Raw genomic sequence first — 25,562 nt, 5'->3', positions numbered from 1 at the left:
TTGGCAGGCGGATTCTCAACCACTGCGCCACCAGGGAAGCCCCCGAAGCAGTTTTCTTAATCTGGTCCTTCCACAGAAATCCAACAATTCATCCATGAGGAATTTTATACTACACACAATGGTGGCAGCAGGAAACAAAAGAGAAAAAAAATCCTACAAATGAGTTTACATTTTGGAGGAAATGAGACTCCTGTCTCATTCTGGAGGAAGAACTCAGACTTCCATGGGGTGGTGGAATATGAGCCAAGCTGTGAGGCATGGGTAGAATTTACTTGGTAAACGCATGGTGGATGATTCTGGGGGAGCTGGGGAGAGAAATCTAGGCAGAGGGAGTAAGATGGGTTTAATCTCCAAGTCTAGAGCATCGTGGCACATTTGAGGAAAGGAAGAGGCCAGTAGGACTAAGACACAAATAAGCAACATAGAGAGGAGCACAAGACACCGTGCTGAGCCAGGCGGGAGGCAGATCACTTACAGCCTTGTAAATGTGAAGGTTTTGGTCTTCATGCGATGAGAACTGGGAAACCACTGGACAGGTTTAGGAACGAATGATACATGCTACACGTTGCGTAAGATTGTTACGGGCGCCATATGGAGGATGGATTAGAGCAAGAGAGGAGGTGAAGAAAGCATCTGGTAAGCTTTTGCTGGGGTCCACTGTAACGATCTAAGTAATGTGAGACAGTGCATTGATCTGGACCAGGGTAGCGGCAGCTGAAGTGGAAAGAAGTGGTTGACTCTAAGAAGACCGTAAGTAATAAGGGCAAGATAACTTGATGGTTAATTTGAATGTAGCTAGTTATATTCATGAGGGACGTAGTAACACTTTTGGGAGGCACAGAGATTAAGACAGGAGCTAAGAAGTCAAACTAACAGCCATTGTTTAAATATTGTCTCTGTCCCTTCCTAGCTCTGCAATCTTGGACAAGTTACGATACCTCAGTAGCTTCATCTGGAAGATAGGGAAATTAATAGTATCTACCTTTCAAGACTGTTCCAGGATAGATATATATCATATATATGTACATATATATGTGTGTGTGTGTGTTTGTGTATATATGTGTGTATTTATTATTATTTTTCCTATGATAGCATAGGTGTATATATATTTATCGTCCCCTGGTAAAATGCTTATTTTCTTAAGGGTGGGACTGACATAGAATATTATCTGTATCTAATAGAGAATCATTACAGGTATATTAAAAATCTATAGCTTATTATATACATCATTTTTCTAAAATTTAGTCTAATGGTACTACTGGGTTTAATCCTTCAAAGGAAGTATGTGTTTTCCCATAGAACTCGAAATGCTTATTATCATGCCACCAAATATCCAGAACTTGTTCTTTCCAAAATTTTAACATCAGAAATGAAGTTTATAGCCATTGAGACAATGCCCAATGATGCCGTTTTGCGGCAATATGCAACATTATACTATACAATGTGTGGTAGAAGACTAGGTGATGACTATCGTGGATGCTCTGGGGATTGTGAGCTGCAAAAGATGTGTGTTGCTTTGAAAGCTTCTAGCAAGAAGAAATAGACTGACTCAGCTCTGTAAAATAAGCAAAGATTATTGAAATTGCTGTTCCCTGAATTAACGCCACAGTGTCATAGAAATATGAGTGGAAAATCACCAAGTTAATTTCTTTATCGCTAGAAGGACTATAGGTAACGTATAAATGACAGAGGATTATGAGTCCAGCTCTTTCATTTAAGAATTTTAAGTGTCCACCACATCACTTGGCTAATCCCTCCCTCCCAGATTTAGCTCTCAATTTTGTTACTCTAAAAAAAAGTGGAGGTTTACCATTTCAAAGCCCAGAGGGCATCCCATATATTCCTTTAGCAAATCCTTTGGGAGTTTATCAGCTCATGTCTTACTGACACTGCATTATTTTGAAACTTTTGTGCTAAAAGGATGTATGTGGAAATGGAACACACTGACAATTTCAAATATCAGCATGGAAGTCCTCTTCCCACATAAGTGCTGAAGACACATTATTTCTAGCGAGAATATATTCTAAACATACTTCTGCAGCCAGGGAGTAAGTGGATGGGGAACACTGCATGCTGTTTTCACTTCATTGCTGATGTACTGTTTTCCTAGGGGAAGCTGTAGAGAGAATGCTTTAAACTGTGAAGTTCTCCTGACTGCACACGACCCTCACCCGGCAACATGTGATGCACCTGGCATTTACTTGGTGCTGGTGTTTAGCGAGGAGGTGGTGTTCCCATTTCCTAAATCAGAGTTCTTAACAAGTCATGCCCTTGTATCTTATCGACCATGTGCCAAGGACCAAACAACTGAGCCAGGTATGCAGGTCTCTTCCCTTTTGTTTATTTAACACATACCAACTGGCACCTCCTTAGGGGGTATGATCCAGTGGGGGGATAGACAATCACATCACTGCATAAATAACAACAATGTTATAATAAGCGTAATATATTCTAAAATTAGAACTCCATGGTGCTGTGACACCTCTTGTTAAGGGTTGAACAGTGTCCTTTATCTACAGATAAAGATCTGTTGGATTCCTAACCCACAACCCCCCAGCATGTGACCTTATTTGGAGATAGGATCTTTATAGAGGTAATAAAGTTAAAATGAGGTCATTAGTGTGAGCCCTAATCCAATATGACTGGTGTCCTTATGAAAAAGAGAAACTGGGACACAGACACACACACACACACATAGAGGAGAGACCATGTGAAGAGATGCAGGAAGAAGACAACCATCTCTGAGCCAAAAAGAGAGGCCTGGAACAGATCCTTCCCTCACAACCCTTAGAAGGAATCAACCCTGCCAACACCTTGATTTTGGACTTCCAGCCTCCAGAACAGTGAGACAATGCATTTCTGTTGTTTAAGCCTCCCAGTCTGCGGTACCGTGTTATGGCATAATGGAGGTCAGGGAAGCCCCCCAAAGATAGGTGACAAGTGAGCTGAGAGCTGATCATTAGCCAGGCGAAAACACAGGACAAATGCTCCAGGCACAGGGAACAGCATTACACAGAACACTCTTCAGCATATATGAGACTCTGAAGGACAGTCGGCATGTATGGAGTTTAAGGACCAGGAGAAAATGAAAGGCAAGGTGAGGCTAGAAATGGATGTTGAAGCCAGATCATAAAGGGCCATGTAGGTCTCATTAAGGATTCTCTTTGTAGCTCAATCTTCTTCTTACACATCTTCTCTTAGTCTATAAAACAGACCACCCTTAATCTTTTCTTCTGAGTAGAAGCAGCCAAATATCCATAAAACGTCCCTGTAGTAGACATCTTTTATGTAACCCTTTTGAATAATCTTGCTACGTGTGAAGATCGGTCAAGGCTGGTTAGTGTCACTTCCCCAGCTTCCTTCACATCTAATGTCTAAGTCTGTCACAAGGATCCACCGATTGGCTTCAACTCTGTGACAGTTTCTTTCAAAATTAAGCAAGGTGAGGAAGAAGCCTCCACCCTGAATCCAAGAGTGGAGAAAAGTATCTGGCACTCAGGGATGCTAGTAGTTTTAAGAAGTGGTCTCCACGTTGGCAAAATCACAACTGCGGCAAAGTGATGCTCCTGTCAGCTCCACTGCAGCCATAACCTTTGCTCAGGTCTCATTGGCCAGTTAGTCAGCAGACCACTTGTATGGTGTGCTCTGGTCCATTATTCCTAGAAAATTCGCCTCCAAGGTGATTCCCCATGAACCAACCGATGTCCATTTAATGTTCGTTCTACTTAAAATAGCCCCAATCTGCTTTTTCTAACTAAGAACACTAATAAAGGTTTTGCTTCCCTAGTCACCCCCAGGATAGACAGGGCAGACCTCCATCATGCCTACACAGGTTCCTATGTCATTGGTTCTCAGAGCTTGGTCCTCAGACCAGGAACACCTGGGAAGGAGTTAAAAATATAAATTCTCAGGCTCTATCCCAAACCTACTGAACCAGGAACTTTAGGGATAAGGCCCTGAAATATTTGTTTTAAAAAAATTCTTTAGGTAATTCTGATACAAACTAAAGGTTCAAAATCATTGTCCTATATATACCACCATTTTTAATACTTTTTCAGGTGTGAAAAATGTCTTCCTTCCTATCTGACTCTGAGCTTCTTGGCGGAAATCACTGTCATATTCATATTTATATCATCAGTGTTTAGATTCAACTGGCCCAATTGTTGAATGACTGGCAAAGAAACATCTCTCTTCTTTTATTCTTTGGGTCAAGATGAGCTCATCACTGCCCCAGGAATCCTACCATGTTTGTGTCATAAGGGGATGAGTGACAATATACCCTTTTCCTAAGAACAATACACACATAACAATAGTACATGAATCAAATATGTTATATAAAATAAAACTAATGTATAGTTTTACCTGAGATTCGGCTTACTTTCATTGCCATCTGCTACTGCCTTATTCACTTTTCAAAGCTCAGATAACATTACTCTTTACATCTCACTCAATCACTCAAGGATATTATTTCACAGAGCTTCACACTATCCCACACCCAATTTTCTGTCTTTTTTTTAAATTTAATTGGTCTGGAAGTTTAAGAACTCAATTTAAGTGAATACTTAAATTTCCACCAAGCAATCCCAGGATGGAACCACCTACTAGCAGCTGGGAGTGCCAACTGGCTACCTAAGCTCTTCGTAACACTAAGGTATTAGGTGGGCAAAGAGTTGGAGTCATAGTGTTGACTGGAATGAGGAACATTTATTAACAAAGAGACAAAAGGGTACTTCTGCAAAATGGATGCCCTGTGGTTTAGGACAGAATCCTGGGGAAAACCTGCGGTGGTTTTGTACTTCCACTCCCAGAGAGAAAGCCTTCCAGAAAATAATCCCACCCCTATACAGACAAGACTCTACAGAAGGCAAGCTCTGATTAGGTTAAGCTCTAGGCAAAGAAACAGAAGGGAAAGAAATCAAACGGAAAGCCAAATAGGTCTTGGCAGGGATGGGGCAGGGGGCTGAAGTCCTGAATACAAGAAATGGCTTTACGAGCAGTTTATAAAGCCTCTGAATACCTATATACATCTAGAGCAAAAAAAAAAAACAAAAAAAAAAAAACAGGTGTGTGTGAATATCCATGCACATAAAGAATGCAAATACTTTTTCTTCTCTGTTATCATTCTCTTCTCTCTGTATTTTATATGGGTAATGTAGAAGTAATTAAATTAGACATTGGTCCACCATATGCTACAAATCAAAACAAGATCAAACCTTACCATGGAGAGGCTGGCCATTACCCCGAGGTAGTTACTCCATAACATCACTTCTCAGTGCAGTGTCAGATTGCATTGAGTATCAGATTGTAATTGGGCCAGATTCTCTAAGGAATTTGGATTTTTTTCTTGACTCTGACAGACTCAGATTCATTGCTGCTGGTACGACAAGATTCTAGAAAGAAGATTCACGAGCACCTACTGCTAAAGGTGCTGATGTGTTTTGATCTTATCTTTCCAGGGGCTGCTTATTCTAGTCTGCCTTGATTGCTGTGACATAGCCAAGTATTCTTTCAATAAATTCAACATTTCCCTTAAGCTAGTAAGAATCAATCTGTGTTATTTGCAACCAAAGGACTCTTAACTAACCACAAAACAGCACTCTGCAAAGGCACAGGCAGGGATGTATGAAAAACTACATAGATCTTCCATCTAAATAGGGCTCGGAAAAGAACAGCTATCATCACAGTTTACTGATTAGAGACGGTATGTCAGCGGTGGCATAAGAAACTAACAAGTTTCAAAACTGAACGCTTACTGTGTGGTTAATGCAAATTACACTTATTAGGGATGGTGTTTCTTACTTGGGCAATAATAATAATAAAAAAGAGAAGCTATAATACTATAGTATTTTTGCTTAGAGTGGTGACGAGGAAATATTTGATTGATTGAAAACAAAATCACTTTCTTAAGATTCCATTAACAATAGAATAGTGAATATTAAAATACAAAGAGCCATGTTGTCTGTGTTATTAAAAAACTGTTCTATCATTTATCACTTTGTTGGAGGTGTAACGAGCTTCCATCCCATTCAGCTGGGCAAAGCTTATCTTATTTTGTAATAAATGAAATAGAGTAAAATGCAAAGGTTGCCATGATTTACAAGACATTTCATTTAAACACAGAGAGTCAAATTTTATTCACTTCCTCATCAGATAAATGCCAAGGCAACAAGGGCATTTATTATTAATAAAGCAGTAAGCAGGAATCCTGGGCCAATGCTTATGGTGGTGACTTCTGCACTGCCCAGGGACTGATTCAAGCAGAATCATTTTCTCTGATGGATGTCAGTGTCATCGAGTGACATCTGTTCGTTAACAAGCAGCTGCCCTGGAATTGGCTGAGAAAATGCACGGATCCGGTGTCCATGCTCTAGTGGTTAGAAGAGCAGGCTGAGGCCACATTTCTGGGCTAGCGTCCCAGGTCTGTTACTGTCATTTCAGTCTGCCTTGGAATAAAACTCAGTCTACACGACACTAAAAGAATCTCCTAATTTGGGTGAAGGCAGTGGCTGGGGAAGGGCATGGGAGGGTTCACACCCACTTGTCATCCCAGAGAAAACATCTCCTGTTAACTACTGGATTACTCATTCATCAGCTGATGTGGAGGGAAATTCCAACACTGAAATATATCCATGGCTGTTATTCAAAATGCTTGGTTAGGCTATTGGCTAAACTGCATACATAATTCCTTGGTCCTGAAAAATATTACAATGATAAAGGCGTAAGAACAGGGAAAAGAATACACTTATGCCACTATTAGAAATTCAAGAAAAATGTTTCCCTATTTAAACACAGGGATAGCTCCTTTTCTTTTTTTTACACTTTATCTTTACTTTTTATTTTTTTTGGCCATGCCACGCGGCTTGCAGGCTCTTAGTTCCCTGCAGGGATTGAACCCTGGCCCTCAGCAGTGAGAGTGCGAAGCCCTAACCACTGCATGGCCAGGGAATTCCCTACGCTTCATTTTTTATTTATTTATTTTTATTAATTAATAGCTCCTTTTCTTAAAGGAAAAAAATTCATAATTTAAATACCAGCTCCAGTACTTTGCCCTCAGTGTGGAGAGACTGCTAAGGATAAAGTTATACAAGATCTCTCTGCCCCAGTTTGTCTATCTCTAAAATAGGTGATGATAACCTCTAGCCAAATCAGTGAGCTTTCCAGATAACATAAATAATAGTAAGATAAAGAAAATTTAACATTCATACTGGCGAAAGTCAAGTTTTCCTCTTTGACATTAAAGTAAGAATGTATCTTCAAATACTTGATAATTTAAAACTACTTTAAAAGCAAAACTGAATTTGCAATTACTGAGAAAATTCACTGAGAATGAAAAATTAATTGGCAATGCCAAATATATAATACAAATGCTGGTACTGGAATGTACATTTGGAAAGCCAGATGGCTCAACTGAAATTCTAAGCATAAGAGCTTTAAAGGAGTTTATCATTAATATGTGTTTTTAAGTAAATGTTTTTAAGTAAAAATTCCTAAAGAAACTTGTGGTAACCAATATTTTTTCCTTAATGTCATGATCACAGGTACCTAAGTCCCTGTGTTGTGATAACTTGTATAGATATTGAACTTAATAAGTATAATATATTGAAATTATACAGTAAATACTGCAGCTTCAATGTTACTTTATATTAGTGGAAGATTTTCTTCTTCTCTGGTGTATCTCAAGTCCATTACTGCTCAAACTAATATGAAATTTGAACCAAAAATGTAAACCAAGCATGGCCTAACACTTTAAAATATATTTATATACTCAAATGATAAAGTGAGTGGCCATAGAAAATAAAACATTTGATTCAAATTACTTTGACAGTTTAATTTTTTTTCTAATTTTTTTTTTTTTATCGTATCATACATGGTACTACCAGGGAGCCAGTGATTGGCCTTCCATGGGCAAATCTAGCTTATAACTGCTTTGTATAGTATACTTGATTCTGGAATCAATGAAGGCATTTAAGCAAGAAATGCAGTTGCCAGGATGTGCCATGGGGTGGTTCATCAGACAGCAGAGTCGGGATTGGTGAGGAAGGTGGGAAGTATGGAAACATTCTAGGAAATGCTACCTCAGTAACTCAAGTGAGGGCTAATGAAAATCTAAAATGGACATCAGTTATGTTTGCTTCCTGGATTCATTCATTCATTTATCTCTAGTGGCATCCTGATATGTCTATGGGAAAAGGTACAGTGTTAGCAGAGCAATAAATACAGATATGTATCTTCCCACTATGGGAACAATATGACTCCTACAGACTACTTTTTCTGTCTTTGCATTTCTTTCATTTTTTCAGCTTGTTCTCATATTACACTGCTATCAGCTGGTCATGGGCAAGGGACCCAGCTGGCCCAAGTGGACCCTTCTTTTCTGGAATTGCCTTGGAGTCTAGTGTTACAAGGACTGAAGACATGGTTGAACTTATTCATTCCAATGGCAGGGCCAGTAAGAAGTGGGTGACTCTTACTAAAACTTTCAAATTCTCATCAACTACTTCACTTTTGTTAATCCCAATACATTTCTTTATAGTTAAAGTAGTGATAGTTTGGTTCTGTTGCTTGCAACCAAAGAATTCTGTCTGATTCCTATGGCAACATCAATGGAAGAGAATAAGGTCTAGCAACTAATGGGACAGATGGCTTGGGGCATGGGTGACAACTCACTGCAGAAAGGCAGCTTTGAGAAAAAGTCTCACCATTCTTGGTTGCTTCACCTCCACAAGTGCCCAGAGGTATAATGAGACTAATTCTGAGTCTATGTTGAGATTTTATTTTCTGAAAAGCAATGGAGTGGGATGATCTCAGAGGCGACCAGTTGACTGCTTACCATAGGGGCTGTAAGGAAGCCCATCCGACAGAGAAGCTGTCAAGAGGACTTGTGCACTGGAAGGGAGGTTATACTAGTTCCCCAGGAGCTAGCCTTTTGTTTCAAAGATTACATAAACATCACATAAAAGGATCAAATGAGCTTCTTAAAGAATGGCAGAGGCATGATCTCAACTAAATCATTCCACACAATGAGATTCTTTCTTTGAAGGTAGTAAGACATTCCTACCTAAAGCTTTTTCAACACTGCTGTTCCTTCTGCCTAGAATAATTTCTCCCCAATTTTAAAATGGCTCAGTTCCTCACTTCATTTATCTATCTGTTCAAATATCTCCACCTCAGAGAGGCTTTCCCAACCATTCTATGTAAAATAACATCCAACACACACCCCTACCCCTCTCTCTCCTTAATCTCCTCTATCTGCTTACTGCTGTCGTCACCTGCTAGCAGAAACTCCACGAGGACAATGACTGTTTACCACTGATAACTCAAAATCTCTAACCGTGATGAGCAGAGAGCAGACACTCATTAAACATTTGATGGAAAGTTCTACTTTGAGTTCTGTACTTGTTTTCTTCAAGAGAAAGGAAGAGCTAGCGGTTATGCTCTCTGAGCAAGATTCTTTTACATTTCCATTTAATAGAGAAGGAAGCAAGCATTCTTCAACAGGAATGGAGACAAACAGCCTGGATGCAACTTTCGGCGAGCTTGTCCAGCTACCCCCATGAGCCTGCCCGAGAGCGGTATACCTTGTGATACGATTCACATGGACTGGACCCAGGCAACGAGCTCTTTGAGAGACAGGGTGGTCGTTTCATATTTGTATCCTCAGCCCAATACAGTCCAGGGTAGCAGATGTTTGGAAGACAGAGAAGATGAGAAAAAAAAAAGGAAGAAAAGGGATGACAGGAGTGGGAGGAATTAGAAGAATGGGAAGAAGAAACATGGGAGTAATAGAATGGGAAGTGAATGTAAAAAACACTCCAAAAATGCCTTCTTAGAGCCCTTACAACTCTGACAGCTATTTCTCTCATCTTTATTATATGATACTCCTCTATTTAAGCGTTCTCCTCAGTTTGTCCAATTTATCTCCTCTCATTCTTTACTGAACTAATTTTATTCAGGCTTTATCTTCACCTTCCAACAGGTTATGTTTTTTTTCAAAGCCACTGATGACCTCCATGTTGATGAATCCAATCATCAATTCTCAGGTCTCATCTTATTTGATTTTCAGTTCCTCATCCCTGCTTATTGGAAACACTCATTTAAGTTGGTCTCTGGGGTGCCATACTTTCTGGTTTTCTTTCTACCTCTTCAGGCACTTCGGAGTTCATCTTGCTGGATCCATCCAAATTCTAGTCTTGTAACTATTCTGTTGACTCAGTCCTCCAGCAACGTCTCTGCTTAAGTGATTACATCCCATTTCATGGCATTAAATACCATTTATACACTCATGAATTCTCAAAATGAGATCTCCATCGTGAACCCTTCCTCTTAGTTCTAGATTTGTACATCAAAATGCCCACTCAGTTTTCCCGCTTGGATATACTGTAGGCATTTGAAATTTTACAAGAACAAAATAGGGCTCTAATTTTCACTCACCTCCCCACACCTGCTCCTCACACTTCAGTAAAAAGTCACCACCATCCAATTAGTTGCACACAACAAACACCTCTGATTCATACTGAATGTCATTCAAACCCCATAGCCAACTAATTAACAAGTGCTACTGGCTGTCCCTTGAATTAAGCATTTGTCACCATCTCACCCCATTCTCCCTTTTTCAAGCCATCTGCGTCCCCCATTATAATGTAAGCTTCAAAAGTGAAAAGACTTTACAAAATTCATTGCTGTATCATAATTTCCAAGTAGTGATCATATTCTGCAGTATTTGCAACAGCTGCACTGTGTTATGAATGGATCTGTGAATATTATTGGTTACAAAGTCACAAGAACTGCTCCTACTACTACAGTTAGTTGTCCACATTTATAATCAAATGAAATCCCAAATTTCAGTTAGGAGTTCATTAAAATAAAGATGCATGAGGGAAAAAAATGAATGAACTCTGTCTTTTTCACTGACCTATCTCCAGCACAACATGATTATATGTTTACTTTCTGCTCATCTCTCTAGAATGTACAGGAAAGGTCTAGATCTCTCTTTCTCACTCCTGGCATCCAGAATCATGCTTGACAATCAGTAGACACTCAATAAATATTTGTGGAATATATGAAAAATAGAAGTAATATAAGAATTATCATTATCATTATTCTATTTCTGGTTAGGATTATCATTATAGCAGCTAATGTTTATAGAGTATTTACTCTACGATGGGTACCATGGTAAGCAATTTTATGCACTGGATTATCTCATTTACTTTCCATAAAAGCCTTTGAAGGAAGGAACTAGTATTATTTCTGTTTTTTAAATAAGGAAATGGAATCTTTATGAGGATAAGTGACTCACACACTTCTCTAACAGGCAAAGCTAGATTTTCAACCTAGGTACATCTGACTTTTAATCACACTCTTAACCATTATGAAAGAGGAATATGCGGGTATTCTATGGTTGTTTGGGGACACGATGAAAAACGCAAAAAAGAAAGAGAGGGAAGGAGGAAAGAATGAATACCAGGCATTGAATATTTTCCCACCTCCTTGTAGCAGTCTCTGTGTTCCTCCAAAGAACTAGAATAAAGCTTGATTTTTCTCCCAGACTAAGCCCTTTCTCTTTGAAGGAAAATAATAAAAGAGAAGTTAGTATTACCCTTGTTCCCTTCTCTGATGATTCTACTCAGAACTTGAATGCTGCAAAAGCTAAAGCAAGTTAATCTTGAACCAGGTAATAGTTCTGCCCTATGAGAAAGAGATTTCACTTGAAACTCAGTGGTTTATTGTTTCTCATTGTAAAACTGTTCTTAATTTAGGGAAAACACTCATTTTCGATCTCCCAACTCAATAGAACCAATGTGGCTTTGTCTTATTCCAAACATATATCAATTGTGTCTCTATTTTAATCTTAATCTTTCTGTGACAAACACAAAAATCTATGAAAATCTACCTCATGTATCGAATGCAGTAAGCAAACCCCTTAATCTATGGGCAGAATTAGTTTAAACTTCAATTTAAGAAAACAAATTAGGTCTTGCTTTAAACAAACTCAACAGCACTGATAAAAAGAAAAATCACTAATTTTATAATCTTAAACCTAGTGTTAACACTGTATAAGTTTTCTAATCCATCATAAACTCTCACCTAAACCAACCTTAAGAAATGAGGGAAGGGCTTCCCTGGTGGTGCAGTGGTTGAGAATCTGCCTGCTAATGCAGGGGACACGGGTTCGAGCCCTGGTCTGGGAAGATCCCACATGCCGCGGAGCAACCAGGCCCGTGAGCCACAACTACTGAGCCTGCGCATCTGGAGCCTGTGCTCCGCAACAAGAGAGGCCGCGACAGTGAGAGGCCCGCGCACCGCGATGAAGAGTGGCCCCCGCTCGCCACAACTAGAGAAAGCCCATGCACAGAAACGAAGACCCAACACGGCCAAAAATAAATAAATAATTACTTAATTTAAAAAAAAAAAAAAAAAAAGAAATGAGGGAATACATGTGTCTCCAGCAGATTGCCATGGCAGTTTGTCCCCCTAGTATTACACTGGGTGAGATGAAAGGCTCTCTAGAGAGGTGAGATTTACAGAAAGATTTGAATGAAAAGGGCAAGTAGATTTATGGATTTTAGATGCCACAATTTTACTACATAAACAAGTGTTTATTTAGCATTTAATATTTCCATGGGACTGTGTTACAAGCTCTGGTCAGCATGCGGACTGGAAACGCCCAAGAATTTTCATTTCTCCCCTTCCATTTTTAGTATCTGTAGCTTCCCGTGAGAAGTTCATAATCTTTCATGTTCTAACAATGACAACATGAAATAAGTATTGCCAAAGATATATTTATAAGTCTCAGGAACAACACACAGGAGTGGAGATGAGCAGAAATGAACATAACAGAGAACCTTTACTGAGGGATGGGTTTGCCAGGCAGCTGGGCTTGGGAGGGGATATTCCAGGCAGAGGAAACTAGCTGAGTCAAAGCCTAGAGGGATGCAATGTTTGGTGTTTGGGGACGGGCTTGTCCAAGGAAAATAAAGGACAAAGAAAACTAAGCCAGTGGCCAAAAGAAGTTGCGAGAAGGGAAAATAAATTTAAAACAGAATAAAGGGTCTTCAAACTTCTTTCTCTGTGGTAGCCTACTCATTGAACTTTGTTCCATAACAGAATTATAACCCACACCTAAGTATTTGCATTTGAGTTCTATATATGCTTATTACTCAGATCTTGGAAAAGTCGATATGTATATTTTTTTAATACTGTATGGTTTTATTTGTATGTGAAACATAAAAAACAACAACAACAAAATAACTGAGCTAACCAACCTATGCTGAAACAAACAGCTCATACAACTCACCATAAAAAAACCCCCAAACAACTCAATCAAAAAATAGGCATTATGCTAAGTGAAACAAGTCAGACAGAGAAAGGAAAATACGGTATTATATCACTTATATGTGAAATCCAAAAATACAACAAACTAGTGAATATAACAAAAAAGAAGCGGTCTCACAGATACTCCTCTTTTACACAGCATTTTCTCAACTGAACAATTCATGGTAGCTCTATAAAGCTAGTTTTACTAGAAACTTTTCTGTCTGTAATTGTCTCCCACAGTTTTGGGAAAGTGTTTTATTACGCTCCATGGCAAACACAACCAGAAGTTTCTCATCCCTATCCCAGCATGCAATGGGTCCCTGTCATTTTCTTTCTCAACAAGTCTCATTTCTTCTGGGCGTCAACACAGAATGTTCAGCCACCTTATTAAACTCATGCCCCTGCAGGGAAGAATTCAGGAACAAGCCCTGTCTACTGGCACTTCTTCATTTCAAAGAAAGTTTATTTATTCCCTTTATCAAAAACCCGCAGCCACAAAGTTTGCCTTGGAGAAATTCTGGGATTGTAAAAACATGAAATAGCATTTCTTTTTCCAAGCTGCTCAGCACAAGTGAGCAAAAGCCATTCTTATCATGTAAAAATGCTCCTCTTGACCCTTACCATTAGAATGAGTGCTCAGATATTGTGGGATTTTCCTGTAGTGGTGATAAATTTCCCCCTACTTGCATTTCTTATACCTTAAGTCATGGGGTAAGGTAGAGCTAACTGGATCACCTGATGATTGGAATCTGGCTCTCAATGAATCCTGTCACAGATGTAAAGCTTGGGAAATTGCATCCCCTATCTTTTTAGCAAGCCAGTGGTTTGGGGAATCATCTACAAATATTTAAGTAGTTAATGATTTCTTCTCTTGAGGATCTGTTTAATGGAAAAGGAAAACACTTTTATTTCAGAAATTTAAGACAATTGCTTCAACTAGAACATTTTCCAATGTGCGTGATAAGGCATTACAGGGAGAGAGAAGAAAATCTACCATATCATATACGGTAGTGCACATTTGTCATGAGCACCAGTCACTCCTACTTGTCACTGTTTGGATATTAAGATCTGATGTTTGTCTTAGATGTCTATAATAACTCCACAAAAGTGTCTGGCAGAATTGTCAATCAACTGCAAAGGAATGTGCACATGATTAATGGCCGAGCATTGGTTTGATTTCTCATTGGAATCTGAGTTTGGAGCACAGAACTGAAAGCCTAAATGGAGCTGGAGCTGATTCACCCTGTTGGTGGTGACCTGAAGAGACAGATCTTCATCTCCTGCTTCCTGGCCTATTAGAGTGGACTTTTTTCCTGTCTGTTCCAAGCTTAGCTCTTTGTTCCTTCCTCTAATTCCTTGAGTTGCTTCATAATCTTCCAAATAAACCCATTTATTTTTTCTTTTCCATCTATTGTTGGTTTATGTTGCTTACACTCATTTTTTTTTTTCTTTTTTGGTAATTCTCAAACATTTTTGACCAAATTATTTAAATACTTACTAAAGAGTAAACAAATAAACACAGCAACAATAAAACCACAATGATTAAAAAAACCTCCAAATAACTAGAAATTCTGTTATGACTCATGGCACCAGCTGTCCCTCTAGAGAATAATACAAGGTCATGATATAAAAATGTACAATACTCAGTATTTCACTGTGAACTAATTCATGCATTTTATACTTAGAAGGCTGACTTCAAGGCTAAAGTTGTTTTTTGTACACATTGAAATGTAAACAAGGTTTTATATTTTCACATAATAAATGTGCATAGGGGATGAGTTCCCCTTTAAAAGGAGTGGACACAAGCCAGGTAGCAAATAATAATTATCAGACAAAAACCAGTCAAACTGGGAATCAGACAGCTCAGTAGAAGAGTCTTACGCTGTCAATCCAGGTTGCCACCAAAAACCATTACTCTAACATGAATGCAGTAATCTAAGGCTGAGCAAATTTGTGCAGAGAAAATAAGCTACAGTTAAACCTAAGTTCACACTGTATAGGGAAACTGAAACTTTACTTTGTTCAGTAACATTAAGGGAGTACCTTGGAAAATACTGTGATCCAAAGAAAACATTAGAAGTAAAGGGGTTTATAACCAGGGACCATCACCTCCCTGGTTATAAACCCCTTTACTTGGGGCAGAGAATAATCATCACCTGATTATTCTCTGCCCCATGGCCTCCCCCTCATTTTCAGCATCTCGTGATCTGGACTCTACTCTAGTAATTTTCATCACTAATGCTTAGCCTCCAACCAGCATCTTCTGTCTGCTTTTCTGTTTGTCTCCTCAGTAAGCGATTTTTTTTTAGAAATTTAAAAATGTTTGGGATAGAGAATTACAATTTGGTTGAGTGTTCTATACAGATTTAGCAAAACATACAGAACAACTAGGAAATATGTGGAAGTTGATCCAGTACAAGTCTTCAAAAAGGCAATCACTTGAGTTAACGCATATATTTTCATTACAAAACATGCTTGTTCTATTTTTTCCTTTCAATTTAGATTTAGTGTGCCCAAGTATAACTCATATTCAATTCTTTAAAAATATAGTAGGAGGAGTGATGTCAGCAACGTGGCTGAATAAGACGTCCCTCGTCATATCCCTCCCTCAATAACAACAATTTGTCATTCATCCATAGACAACAGTGCCTTTGTCTGTGGGATACAGCACAATACACCAAGGGACCCACGAAGAGTCTAACCCACCCATGCATCAGGTAGTAAGGATACAGACCTCGGACATGGACCCTGCAGTGGTCCATGAACTGAATCCAGCTCTCCTTGGCCATGGCCCATGAGCCCCTGGAGAACACTGTCTTACAGAAGCCCCTACAGACAAGTGAGCCCTTGTGGAAGGTCAGATTTCCAGTGAAGAAGTTCCAGCACACCAGTTGAGTGACAAAATATGTTTGGATGCATTGGACAAGGTAGGAGAAACAGTTTAACTTTACTCACATCACCTCTCCTTCATGGAGGCACAACTCAGTGCCAGAAGAAACCTCCTTGGCCGATGATCTCTCCCAGGGCGGGGAGGAGAACATGGGAGTGAGCACCCAGCTCACTGTGTGGGACACTGCCAAAGAGGCCCAGTTCTATCTCACCCCATCCTGAGTCCTGAGTTGCATGGCTGGAGGGATAAAAACACACTGGGAAAGAGGCAGATGGGACTCTCAGAAGGCATTAAAGGGATGTAGATCCTACTAAGTACATCACAGACACCATCAAGAAGTCTACCCATGAACCGCGGGGGACAACTTGCCCACAGTGGTTGGGGTGAGGTGCATGGAGCCCCCCTGCACTCCATGTACCTCACCCCCACACCCCAAACTGTGACTGGCTCTCTATTTGTGCCCCTGATGATGGCAAGCATGAGCTTTGGCAGACATCTAGTGAACTTGTGTGTACAAAGCCAATAAAAATCTGTGGACCAGGGAGAGACCACAAACTTGAGCTTTAGCTCCACCCTTGGGAAAGCAAAAGGGAATCTGCCAGCACCCAGCTTGGTGTGTTGAAGGACTAGAAAAGACATATAAACTTAAGAATTCTGCCACAAGAGGGAGCAAGAAGCATGGATCAGGCATATCCACAGAAGGACCAAGAAAGCCTCAGACTTCCCATCATGACTGACGGAAGTTATTTCTCTCCTGAAGTCAGTTAGTAATGACTAGAGGAGGTGACTGCAACATCAAATGCAAATACAACACTGTAAGACTTCAAGAAACATAAAAAATAAAGGAAAGATGACACTACCAAAGGATCACAATAATCTTCCAATAGCCAATCCCATAGTCATGGAGATCTACAATTCATGCAATAAAGAATTCACAATAGCTCTTTTGAGGAAGATCAGTGAGGTACAAGAAAACACAGACAATTTGACGAAGTCAGAAAAAACAACACAGAAACAAAATGAGAAGTTTAACGAAGAGAAATCTTAAGAAAGAACCAAATAAACTCTAAAGCTAAAGAATATAATGAATGAAATTTTAAAACGCAATAGAGAACATCAATAGCAGAATGAATCGAGCAGAAACAAGAATCTATAGATTAGAAGACAGAAACTTTGAAGTTATCCAGTTAGAGGAGAACAACAACAACAAAAATAAGAAAGAGGAAAGGATATGTGATCTACCAGATACCATCAAAAGAAGCAATATGTGAATTATTGGTGTGTCAGAAGGATAAAAGATGGAGAAAAGGGTACAAAGTTTTTTTCAAAAATAATGACTGAGAACTTCCCAAATCTGGGAGGTGATTTGGATATCCAAGTTCATGAAGCTTATAGGTTGCCAAATGATTCAACTCAGAGATCTCCAAGATACTTTATAATAAAACTGTCAAAAATCAAAGACAAAGAATCTTAAAGACAGCAAGAGTAAAAAGCTTGTAACTTACAAGGAAACCCCCATAAGATTATCACTGTATTTTTCAGCAGAAATCATAAAGGGCAGGAGAGATTGGAAGGATCGATTTAAAGTGATGAGAGAAAAAAAATGCGAACTAAAAACATTCTACCCAGCAAAAGTGTCCTTCAGAAATAAGGAAGAGATAAAGACTTTCCTAGATAACCAAAATCTGAGGGAGTACATAACCATTAGACCTGCCTTACAAGAAATGCTGAAAGGAGTTCTTCAACCTAAAATGAAAGGAAGCTAATTAGTAACATGAAAATGTATAAAAATATGTAACATACTAGGAAAGGTAAGTATGTAATCAGATTCAAGTATGGAGCCAAATTCAGAATACTTAATATTGTAATGTGGTGGTGTTTTAAACACTTAACTCTAGTATAAAGGTTAAAATTAAAAAGTATTTAAAACCTATAGCTACAATAGTAGGTTAATAAATACATAATATAAAAATAGGTAAACTGTGATATCAAAAATATAAAAGGGTGGGGGAGTAAAAAGGTAGAGTTTTGTATGCAATTAAAGTTGTGTTGTTACCAGCCTAAAAAGACTATTATATTTATAAGATGTTTTCTGTAAACCTCATGATAGCCACAAAAGCAAAACCTATAGTAGATAAACAAAAGATAAATAAAGGAATCAAAGCATACTATGGAAAATCACCAAATCACAAAGGAAGACGGAAGGAGAGGGAGAAAGGAATGAGAGAACTACAAACCATCCAGAAAACAATTAATAAAATGACATTAGTAGTCCTTACCTATCAATAATTACTATTAATGTGAATAGATTAAATCATCTATCAGAAGGCATAGAGTGACTGGATGGATTAAAAAAACAACCCACAAGACTCAACTATACATGACTCACGTCAGTTTTAAGAACACACATAGGGTCAAAATGAAGGGATGAAAAAAAAATATTCCATGCAAGTGGAAATCAAAAGAGAACAGAGGTGTGTTATATCAGACATGACCGACTTTAAGCCAAAAACTATAATACCATGCTTCAAAGGCTATCTATGGTTAAAACAAGGGCATTTATTTGGAAGGAACAGAATCCTGGAAGTTGGAATACAGACATTTGGTAAGAAATTGATAGGGTTGAGGACACTGAGTCCCTAAATTCTGATGAGTAATTTTTACCAGTAGAAGCAGCCTTTCCACTTCTATCAGAGGGAATTAAGCCTGCATTAATAACAACAACAACAACTACACAAGAGACAAAAAAGGCCATAGATACTGATAAATAGGTCAATTCAATTCATCAAGAAGATATATCAATAATAAATATATATGCATCCAACATCAAAGCACCTAAATATATTAAGCAAATACTAACAGATCTGAAGGAAGAAATAAATAATACAATAATAGCAGGAGACTTCAATATCCCACTTTCAATAATGGATAGATCATCCAGACAGAAAATAAATAAAAAAATGTTAAACTTGAACCATACTTTAGACCAAACGGCCCTAACAGACATATACAGAATATTCTTCTCAACAGTAACAGAACACACAGTTTTCTCCAGAGGACAATGAACATTCTCCAGGACAGATCATATGATAGGTCACAAAACAAGCCTTAGCAAATTGAAGAAGACTGAAATCATACCAAGTATCTTTTTCAATCACAGTGGTCTGAAATTAGAAATCAATAACAGGAAGAAAACTGGATATTTCACAGTATGTGGAGATTAAACAACACACTCCTGAACAACAAATAGGTCAAAGAAGAAATCAAAGGGAAATTTTAAAAAAAATATGCATACCAAACTGTTTGGAATGCAGCACAAGAAGTTCTCAGTGGGAATTTTATAGCAATAAATGTCTACATTTATGTAAAAAGAAAAGACCTCAAATAAACAACACATCTTTACACCTCAAAGAACTAGAAAAAGAAGAACAAACTAAGCCCCAAGTTAGAAGAGGAAAGTAAATAACAAAGATTAGTGCAGAAATAATGATATAGAGACCAGAAAAACAACAGAAAGATTGACAAAACTAAACGTTGTTTTTTTAAAAAAGAGAAACAAAATTGACAAAGCTTTAGCCAGAAACCTAAGGAAAAAAGAGAGAAGAATCAAATAAATAAAATCAGATGCGAAAGAAAAGACATTAAAACTGGTAACACAGAAGTTATAAAGAACATTAGAGACTATTATGAATAATAATTCACCATGAAATTGGATAATCTAGAAGAAATGGATAAATTTCTAGAAACATAAAACCACCAAGACTGCATCATGAAGAAACAGAAAATCTGAACATACCATAACAAGTAAGGAGATTGCCAGTGATCAAAAATCTCCCAACCAAAAGAAGTCAGGATCAGATGGGTTCCTTGGTGAATTCTACGAAACATTTAATGAAGAATTAATACCAATTCCTGTCAAATTCCTTTAAAATTGAAGAGGAGGGAACACTCCCAAACTTATTTCATGAGGCCAGCATTACTCTGATACCAAAGCAAAATAAGGATATTACAAGAAAAGAAAGCCAGAGGCCAATAACCCTGATGGCTATAGAATGAAAAATTCTCAACAAAATACAGTTGCCCCTGGAACAACATGAGCTTGAACTGTGTGGGTCCACGTATAGATGTTTTTTCCCCCCCAAACACATACTATAGTAACACATGACCCATGGTTGGTTGAATTTGCAGTTCAGGAACCACAGACAGGGAGGACCAGCTATAAAGTTTTATGTGGATTTTCGATTGTGTGGAGAGTAGACACCTCTATTTTATTTTTTATTATTTTAAAAGTTATTTATTTATTTAATTTGGCCATGCCACACAGCTTGCAGGATCTTAGTTCCTCAAGCAGGGACTGAACCCCTGCCCTTGGCAGTGAAAGTGCACAGTCTCAACCGCTAGACCTCCAGGGAATTTCCTTTTTATTTTATTTTTTAGAGAGTAGACACCTCTAAACCTCACATTGTTCAAAAGTAAACTGTACTGACAAGCTGAATTCAACAGCACATTAAAAGGAATATACACCAGGTAGGATTTTTCCCTGGGATAGAAAAATGGTTCAACATGCACTAATCAATAAATGTGATGCACTACATCACTAGAATGAAAGATAAAAATCATATGATCACCTCAACAGATGCCAAAAAAAAAAAAAAAAAGCATCTGAAAAAATACTGGATTCTTTCATGATAAAAAAAAAAAAAAACCAAATTGGGTAGAGAAGGAATATGCCTCAACCAAATAATGGCCATGTATGATCAGCCCACAGCTAACATCATACTCAACAGTGAAAGACTGAAAGCTTTTCCTCTAAGATCAGGAATGAGACAAATGTGCCTACTCTCACCACTCCTATTTAGTATGTTACTCTTATTAAAGTACTGGAAATTCTAACCAGAGCAATCAAGGAAGAAAAAGAAACAAAGGCATCCAAATTGAAACAGAAGAAGTAAAACTGTCTTTGTTTACAGATGCCATAATTTTATATATGGAAAATCCTAAATACCCCACCAAAAAACTGATAGAACTAAAAAATCAATTCTGTAATTTGCAGGATACAAAATCAACCTACAGAAATCAGTTGTATTTCTGTACATAAACAACAAAACATCTGAAAAACAAATAAGGAAAGCAATCCCATTCACAATAGTATCAAAAACAATAAAATACTTAGGAATAAATTTAACCAAAGAGATGAAAGTTCTGTACACTGAAAACCAAGACTTTGAAAGAAATTAAAGAAGACATGAATAAATGGAAACACAGCTCATGTTAATGACTCAGAATAATTAATATTGTTAAAATGTCCATACTACCCAAACCCTAGACAGACATTCAATACAATCCCTATCAAAATTCTAGTGGCAATTTTCACAGAAATGGGAAAAAATTCTAAAATTTGTATGGAACTACAAAGACTCCTAACAGCCTAAGCAATCCTGAGAAAGAATAACAAAGCTGGAGTCATGATATTTCAGGTATCAAGCTGTATTACAAAGCTGTAGTAACCAAAACTGTATGGTACTGGCATAAAAACAGACACATAGACCAACGGAACAGAATCGAGAGCCCAGAAATAAACCCTTGCCTATATGGTCAATAGTATTTGACAGAAAGCCAAGAATACCTAATGGGGAAAGGATAATTTCTTCAATAAGTGGTATTGGGAAATTGGATAATCAATGCATGAAAATGAAATGGACTTTGTCTTACACCACTCACAAAATTGAACTTGGGTAGATTAAACAGAAGACTTGAAACTGCAAAATTCCCAGAAGAAAACAGGGAAAATGGTCCTTGATATTGGCGTTTGACAACAATTTTTTGGGTATAACATCAAAAAGCACAAGCAACAAAAGTCAAAATAAATAAGTGAATTATATCAAACTAAAAAGTTTCTGCACAGCAAAAGAAATAATCAACAAAATGAAATGGCAACCTACAGAATGGGAGACAGTATTTTGAAATCATATATCTGATCAGGGTTAATATCCAAAATATATGTGAAACTCATATAACTCAATAGCAAAAATACAGACCAAGGGGGGAAAAAAAACCAGTCTGATTAAAATATGGGTAGAGGAGCTGAATGGTCATTTTTCCAAAGAAGATATACAAATGGCCAACAGGTACATGAAACGATGCTCAACATCACTAATCATCAGGGAAATGCAAATCAAAACCATGAAGAGATAACAGCACACATCTTTTAGAATGGCTATTATCAAAAAGACAAGAGATAACAAATGTTGGCAGGGATGTGGTAAAAAAAGGAACCCCCGTGCACTGTTGGTGGGAATATAATTGGTAGAGCCACTGTGGGAAACAGTATGAATGTTCCCCAAGAAATTAAGAATAGAACTACCATATGATCCAGCAATTACATTTCTGGGTATATATTCAAAGGAAATAAAATCAGGATCTCCAAGAGATATCTGCACTCCCATGTTTACTGCAGCATTATTCACAAGAGCTAACATAGAGAAAAAACCTACATGTCCATATAGGGATGGATGAATAAAGAAAATGCGGTATATACACACATACACACATACACACAATGGGCTACTACTCCATCATGAGAAACAAGGAAATCCTGTCATTTGCAACAACATGGATGGAACTTGGAGGCATTATGCTAAGTGAAATAAGTCAGAGAAAGACAATTACTATATGATATCACTTATATGTGGAAGTTTCAAAAGCTGAACTCAAAGGAACAGAGAGTAGAATGGAGTTTCCAGGGGCTAGGGAGGAGGTAATTAGGACATGGCAGTCAAATGGTGCAAACTTTCAGTTATAATATAAGAAAGTTTTGGGTATCTAAGGTACAGCAAGATGACTACAGCTGACAATACTGTATTAGATACTTGAAAGTTGCTGAGACAGTAAGATGGTGTTTTCACCGCAAAAAAAGAAACGGTAATTGTGTGAGGTGACATGCTCTGACTAACCCTACCATGGTAATCATTTTGAAATACATATAAGTGTATCAAGTCATCATGTTGTACACCTTAAACTTCAATAATGTTATATGCCAATTATATTTCAAGAAAGCCGGGGAAAAATATACTGGGATCCCAATAGATAAATGATGCAAACCTTAAAGCAGGATGTGCTCTGTGAGTCTACTGTAAGCCATACTAATTTCTACTTCTTAATTACTCGCTGGTAACTGTTAAACAAAGCACCCATAAGAACAGACTGACAACACAATTTACATTAGTTAATCAAAAGTGTGCAGAGTAGGGGGCTTCCCTGGTGGCGCAGTGGTTGAGAATCTGCCTGCCAATGCAGGGGACACGGGTTCGAGCCCTGGTCTGGGAAGATCCCACATGCCACAGAGCAACTAGGCCCGTGAGCCACAATTACTGAGCCTGCGCGTCTGGAGCCTGAGCTCCGCAACAGGAGAGGCCATGACGGCGAGAGGCCCGCGCACCGCGATGAAGAGTGGCCCCCACTTGCCGCAACTAGAGAAAGCCCTGGCACAGAAACGAAGACCCAACACAGCCATACATACATACATACATACATACATACATACATACATACATAAATAAATAAATGTGTACAGAGTAGAATTTGTACTAAGCGCATCACTGTATATCAGCTTTTTAGAAAATAACCCTCATGATCCTTATATGGAGCAAAGCAGTAACTACATTTTTGCTAAAAAATTTTGACCAGAAGAAGCTATAATTTTTGTGGCCTCTAGGATTAAGACATTGAGAACAACATATTTCTATATAATTAGTCACCATACATCAAACTTTCTGTAGTTTTAATTCTGACAATTTCATCCTTCCCAAGGGAATTTATCTTCTTTCATAAAACGTATGTTGGGTATGCCGTTGTGATGTTGATTTTTTAAACTTCCAAATTTAAATCCAAAGGATCACTAATACCTTAGGAAAATTAACCTTTTTTATATGTTGACATTTTTAGTAGGCATCATTTATTTTTAAGCTCTTCTAAATATATACCTTGAATTTTTCTCTTGAGACCTTCATCATTATTATGATGACTTCACTTTTAATGTTTCCCCTTGTATGTAAAAGCCTACTTTGTAACCTATATGCTAGTTTCTCAAAGGGTCATCCTACTACCATGGCTTGTAGAGAGTGAGGACATCCCAGTCATACCTACCCAAAAAGGAGCTTGCTTGATAAATAATACCACCTCTAAAATATTAATGCAATGGAATAATGCCATCTAATAATTATTGGCAATATGTTTTAAGTGCTTGCTATTTATGACATCCAGCCAAAAGAGTAACAAGAAACGTGAAGAACTGGGAAAAGGCAAACTTGGAGCTACACAAGGTCACAGTATTTCAGTCAGTTAATGCAGTACGTCTTTAGGATGGCTACTATTACTGCCAGAGATCTTGATCATCTAGCTGTCCTTCAGTTTGCCTGGGGAGCGCTAATGCAATTGATGTGGGGCTTTGTAGAATTTCCTATAATCTCTTGAAAGATTTAACAGCAGGGATCCATTTGCCAAATAAAAGGTAAACAGATCCCTCTGTGCAGGTCTCAAAGGGGCTACATTTACACGCGTGGAGCTGTTCAAAATACAAAATAATTTAGGAAAGAGTTGAGCTCCAGTAAATAGATATTTTCCAAGGAAACTTTTATTAACTTAATGTTTCTTGGACTGGAGTGTCCTTCTATTTTTCAGGCCTATCCATTTGACTAATTCCAGTGCCTACCTCCTTGCCTCTGTTCTGATGAGCACTGCATTTCTCTGTGTGGGTGCCTATACTTGCCTGTTCCAGTGGAGTGGAACACTCTGGCAAAGGCAACCCAAAAGGCAGCATTTTTTTAGACTGTGACCACCCCACCTTTTGGTTAGATCACTGAAATTACATTGGGAAATAACTCTTTCTCACTGTGCACAGCCTTAGCGGGACTCAAAATCAAGATGTCCTACTTTCCCACAAGCAAAACATAGGTAGGCCCCATAAGCATTTAAACTTAGGTTTTATATAGTTCCCTCCTGTTCTATAAGCTAACTAATATTCTTCCAATATTTTATCTCTTTTGCTGACATTAATCAAAACCTATGAGATTCAAAACCGGGAGTCTTTCCCAATGAACATTTTTGTAAACCCTGGGAAAAGAAAGGTTCACTTGAAGGCTAATGCTAAGTGTCATTAAACAGGGAGAATAAATCAAACTTTCTGGCCTGTCAAGTTTAGTGGTATAATGATAACTATTACAAAAGCATGGTTACTTTCTGAAGTAAGCTACCCCAGAAAAATGATTCTCTTCCCCTCTACTCAACTGACCAAGAAAATCTATTGTTCAAAAGAATTTTCTGGATCTGAGCCTCTACTCCAATATTAAAAGATGACCTA

The 25,562-nt window shown here is 38.1% G+C and overlaps 1 protein-coding gene and 1 long non-coding RNA gene across 20 annotated transcripts in view; one reads left to right on the top strand and one right to left on the bottom strand.

Moving 5' to 3' along the window:
• Positions 1-23,716, top strand: part of LOC309637593 — a 140,511-nt gene extending 116,795 nt beyond the window's left edge. The window contains exon 2 of the long non-coding RNA XR_014250689.1: positions 21,426-23,716. This is a non-coding gene — a long non-coding RNA (uncharacterized lncRNA). The remainder of the gene's footprint in view (positions 1-21,425) is intronic.
• The window catches only part of GRM7 (glutamate metabotropic receptor 7), a 1,143,247-nt gene that overhangs the window by 535,145 nt on the left and 582,540 nt on the right, over positions 1-25,562 (bottom strand). The gene's annotated exons all lie outside the window — the stretch shown is intronic.

This window comes from Balaenoptera physalus, assembly GCF_965194825.1.
Source record: "Balaenoptera physalus genome assembly, chromosome: 11".
In the NCBI taxonomy this organism is placed as follows: Eukaryota; Metazoa; Chordata; class Mammalia; order Artiodactyla; family Balaenopteridae; genus Balaenoptera; species Balaenoptera physalus.
This window is presented reverse-complemented; position numbering and strand designations above follow the sequence as displayed.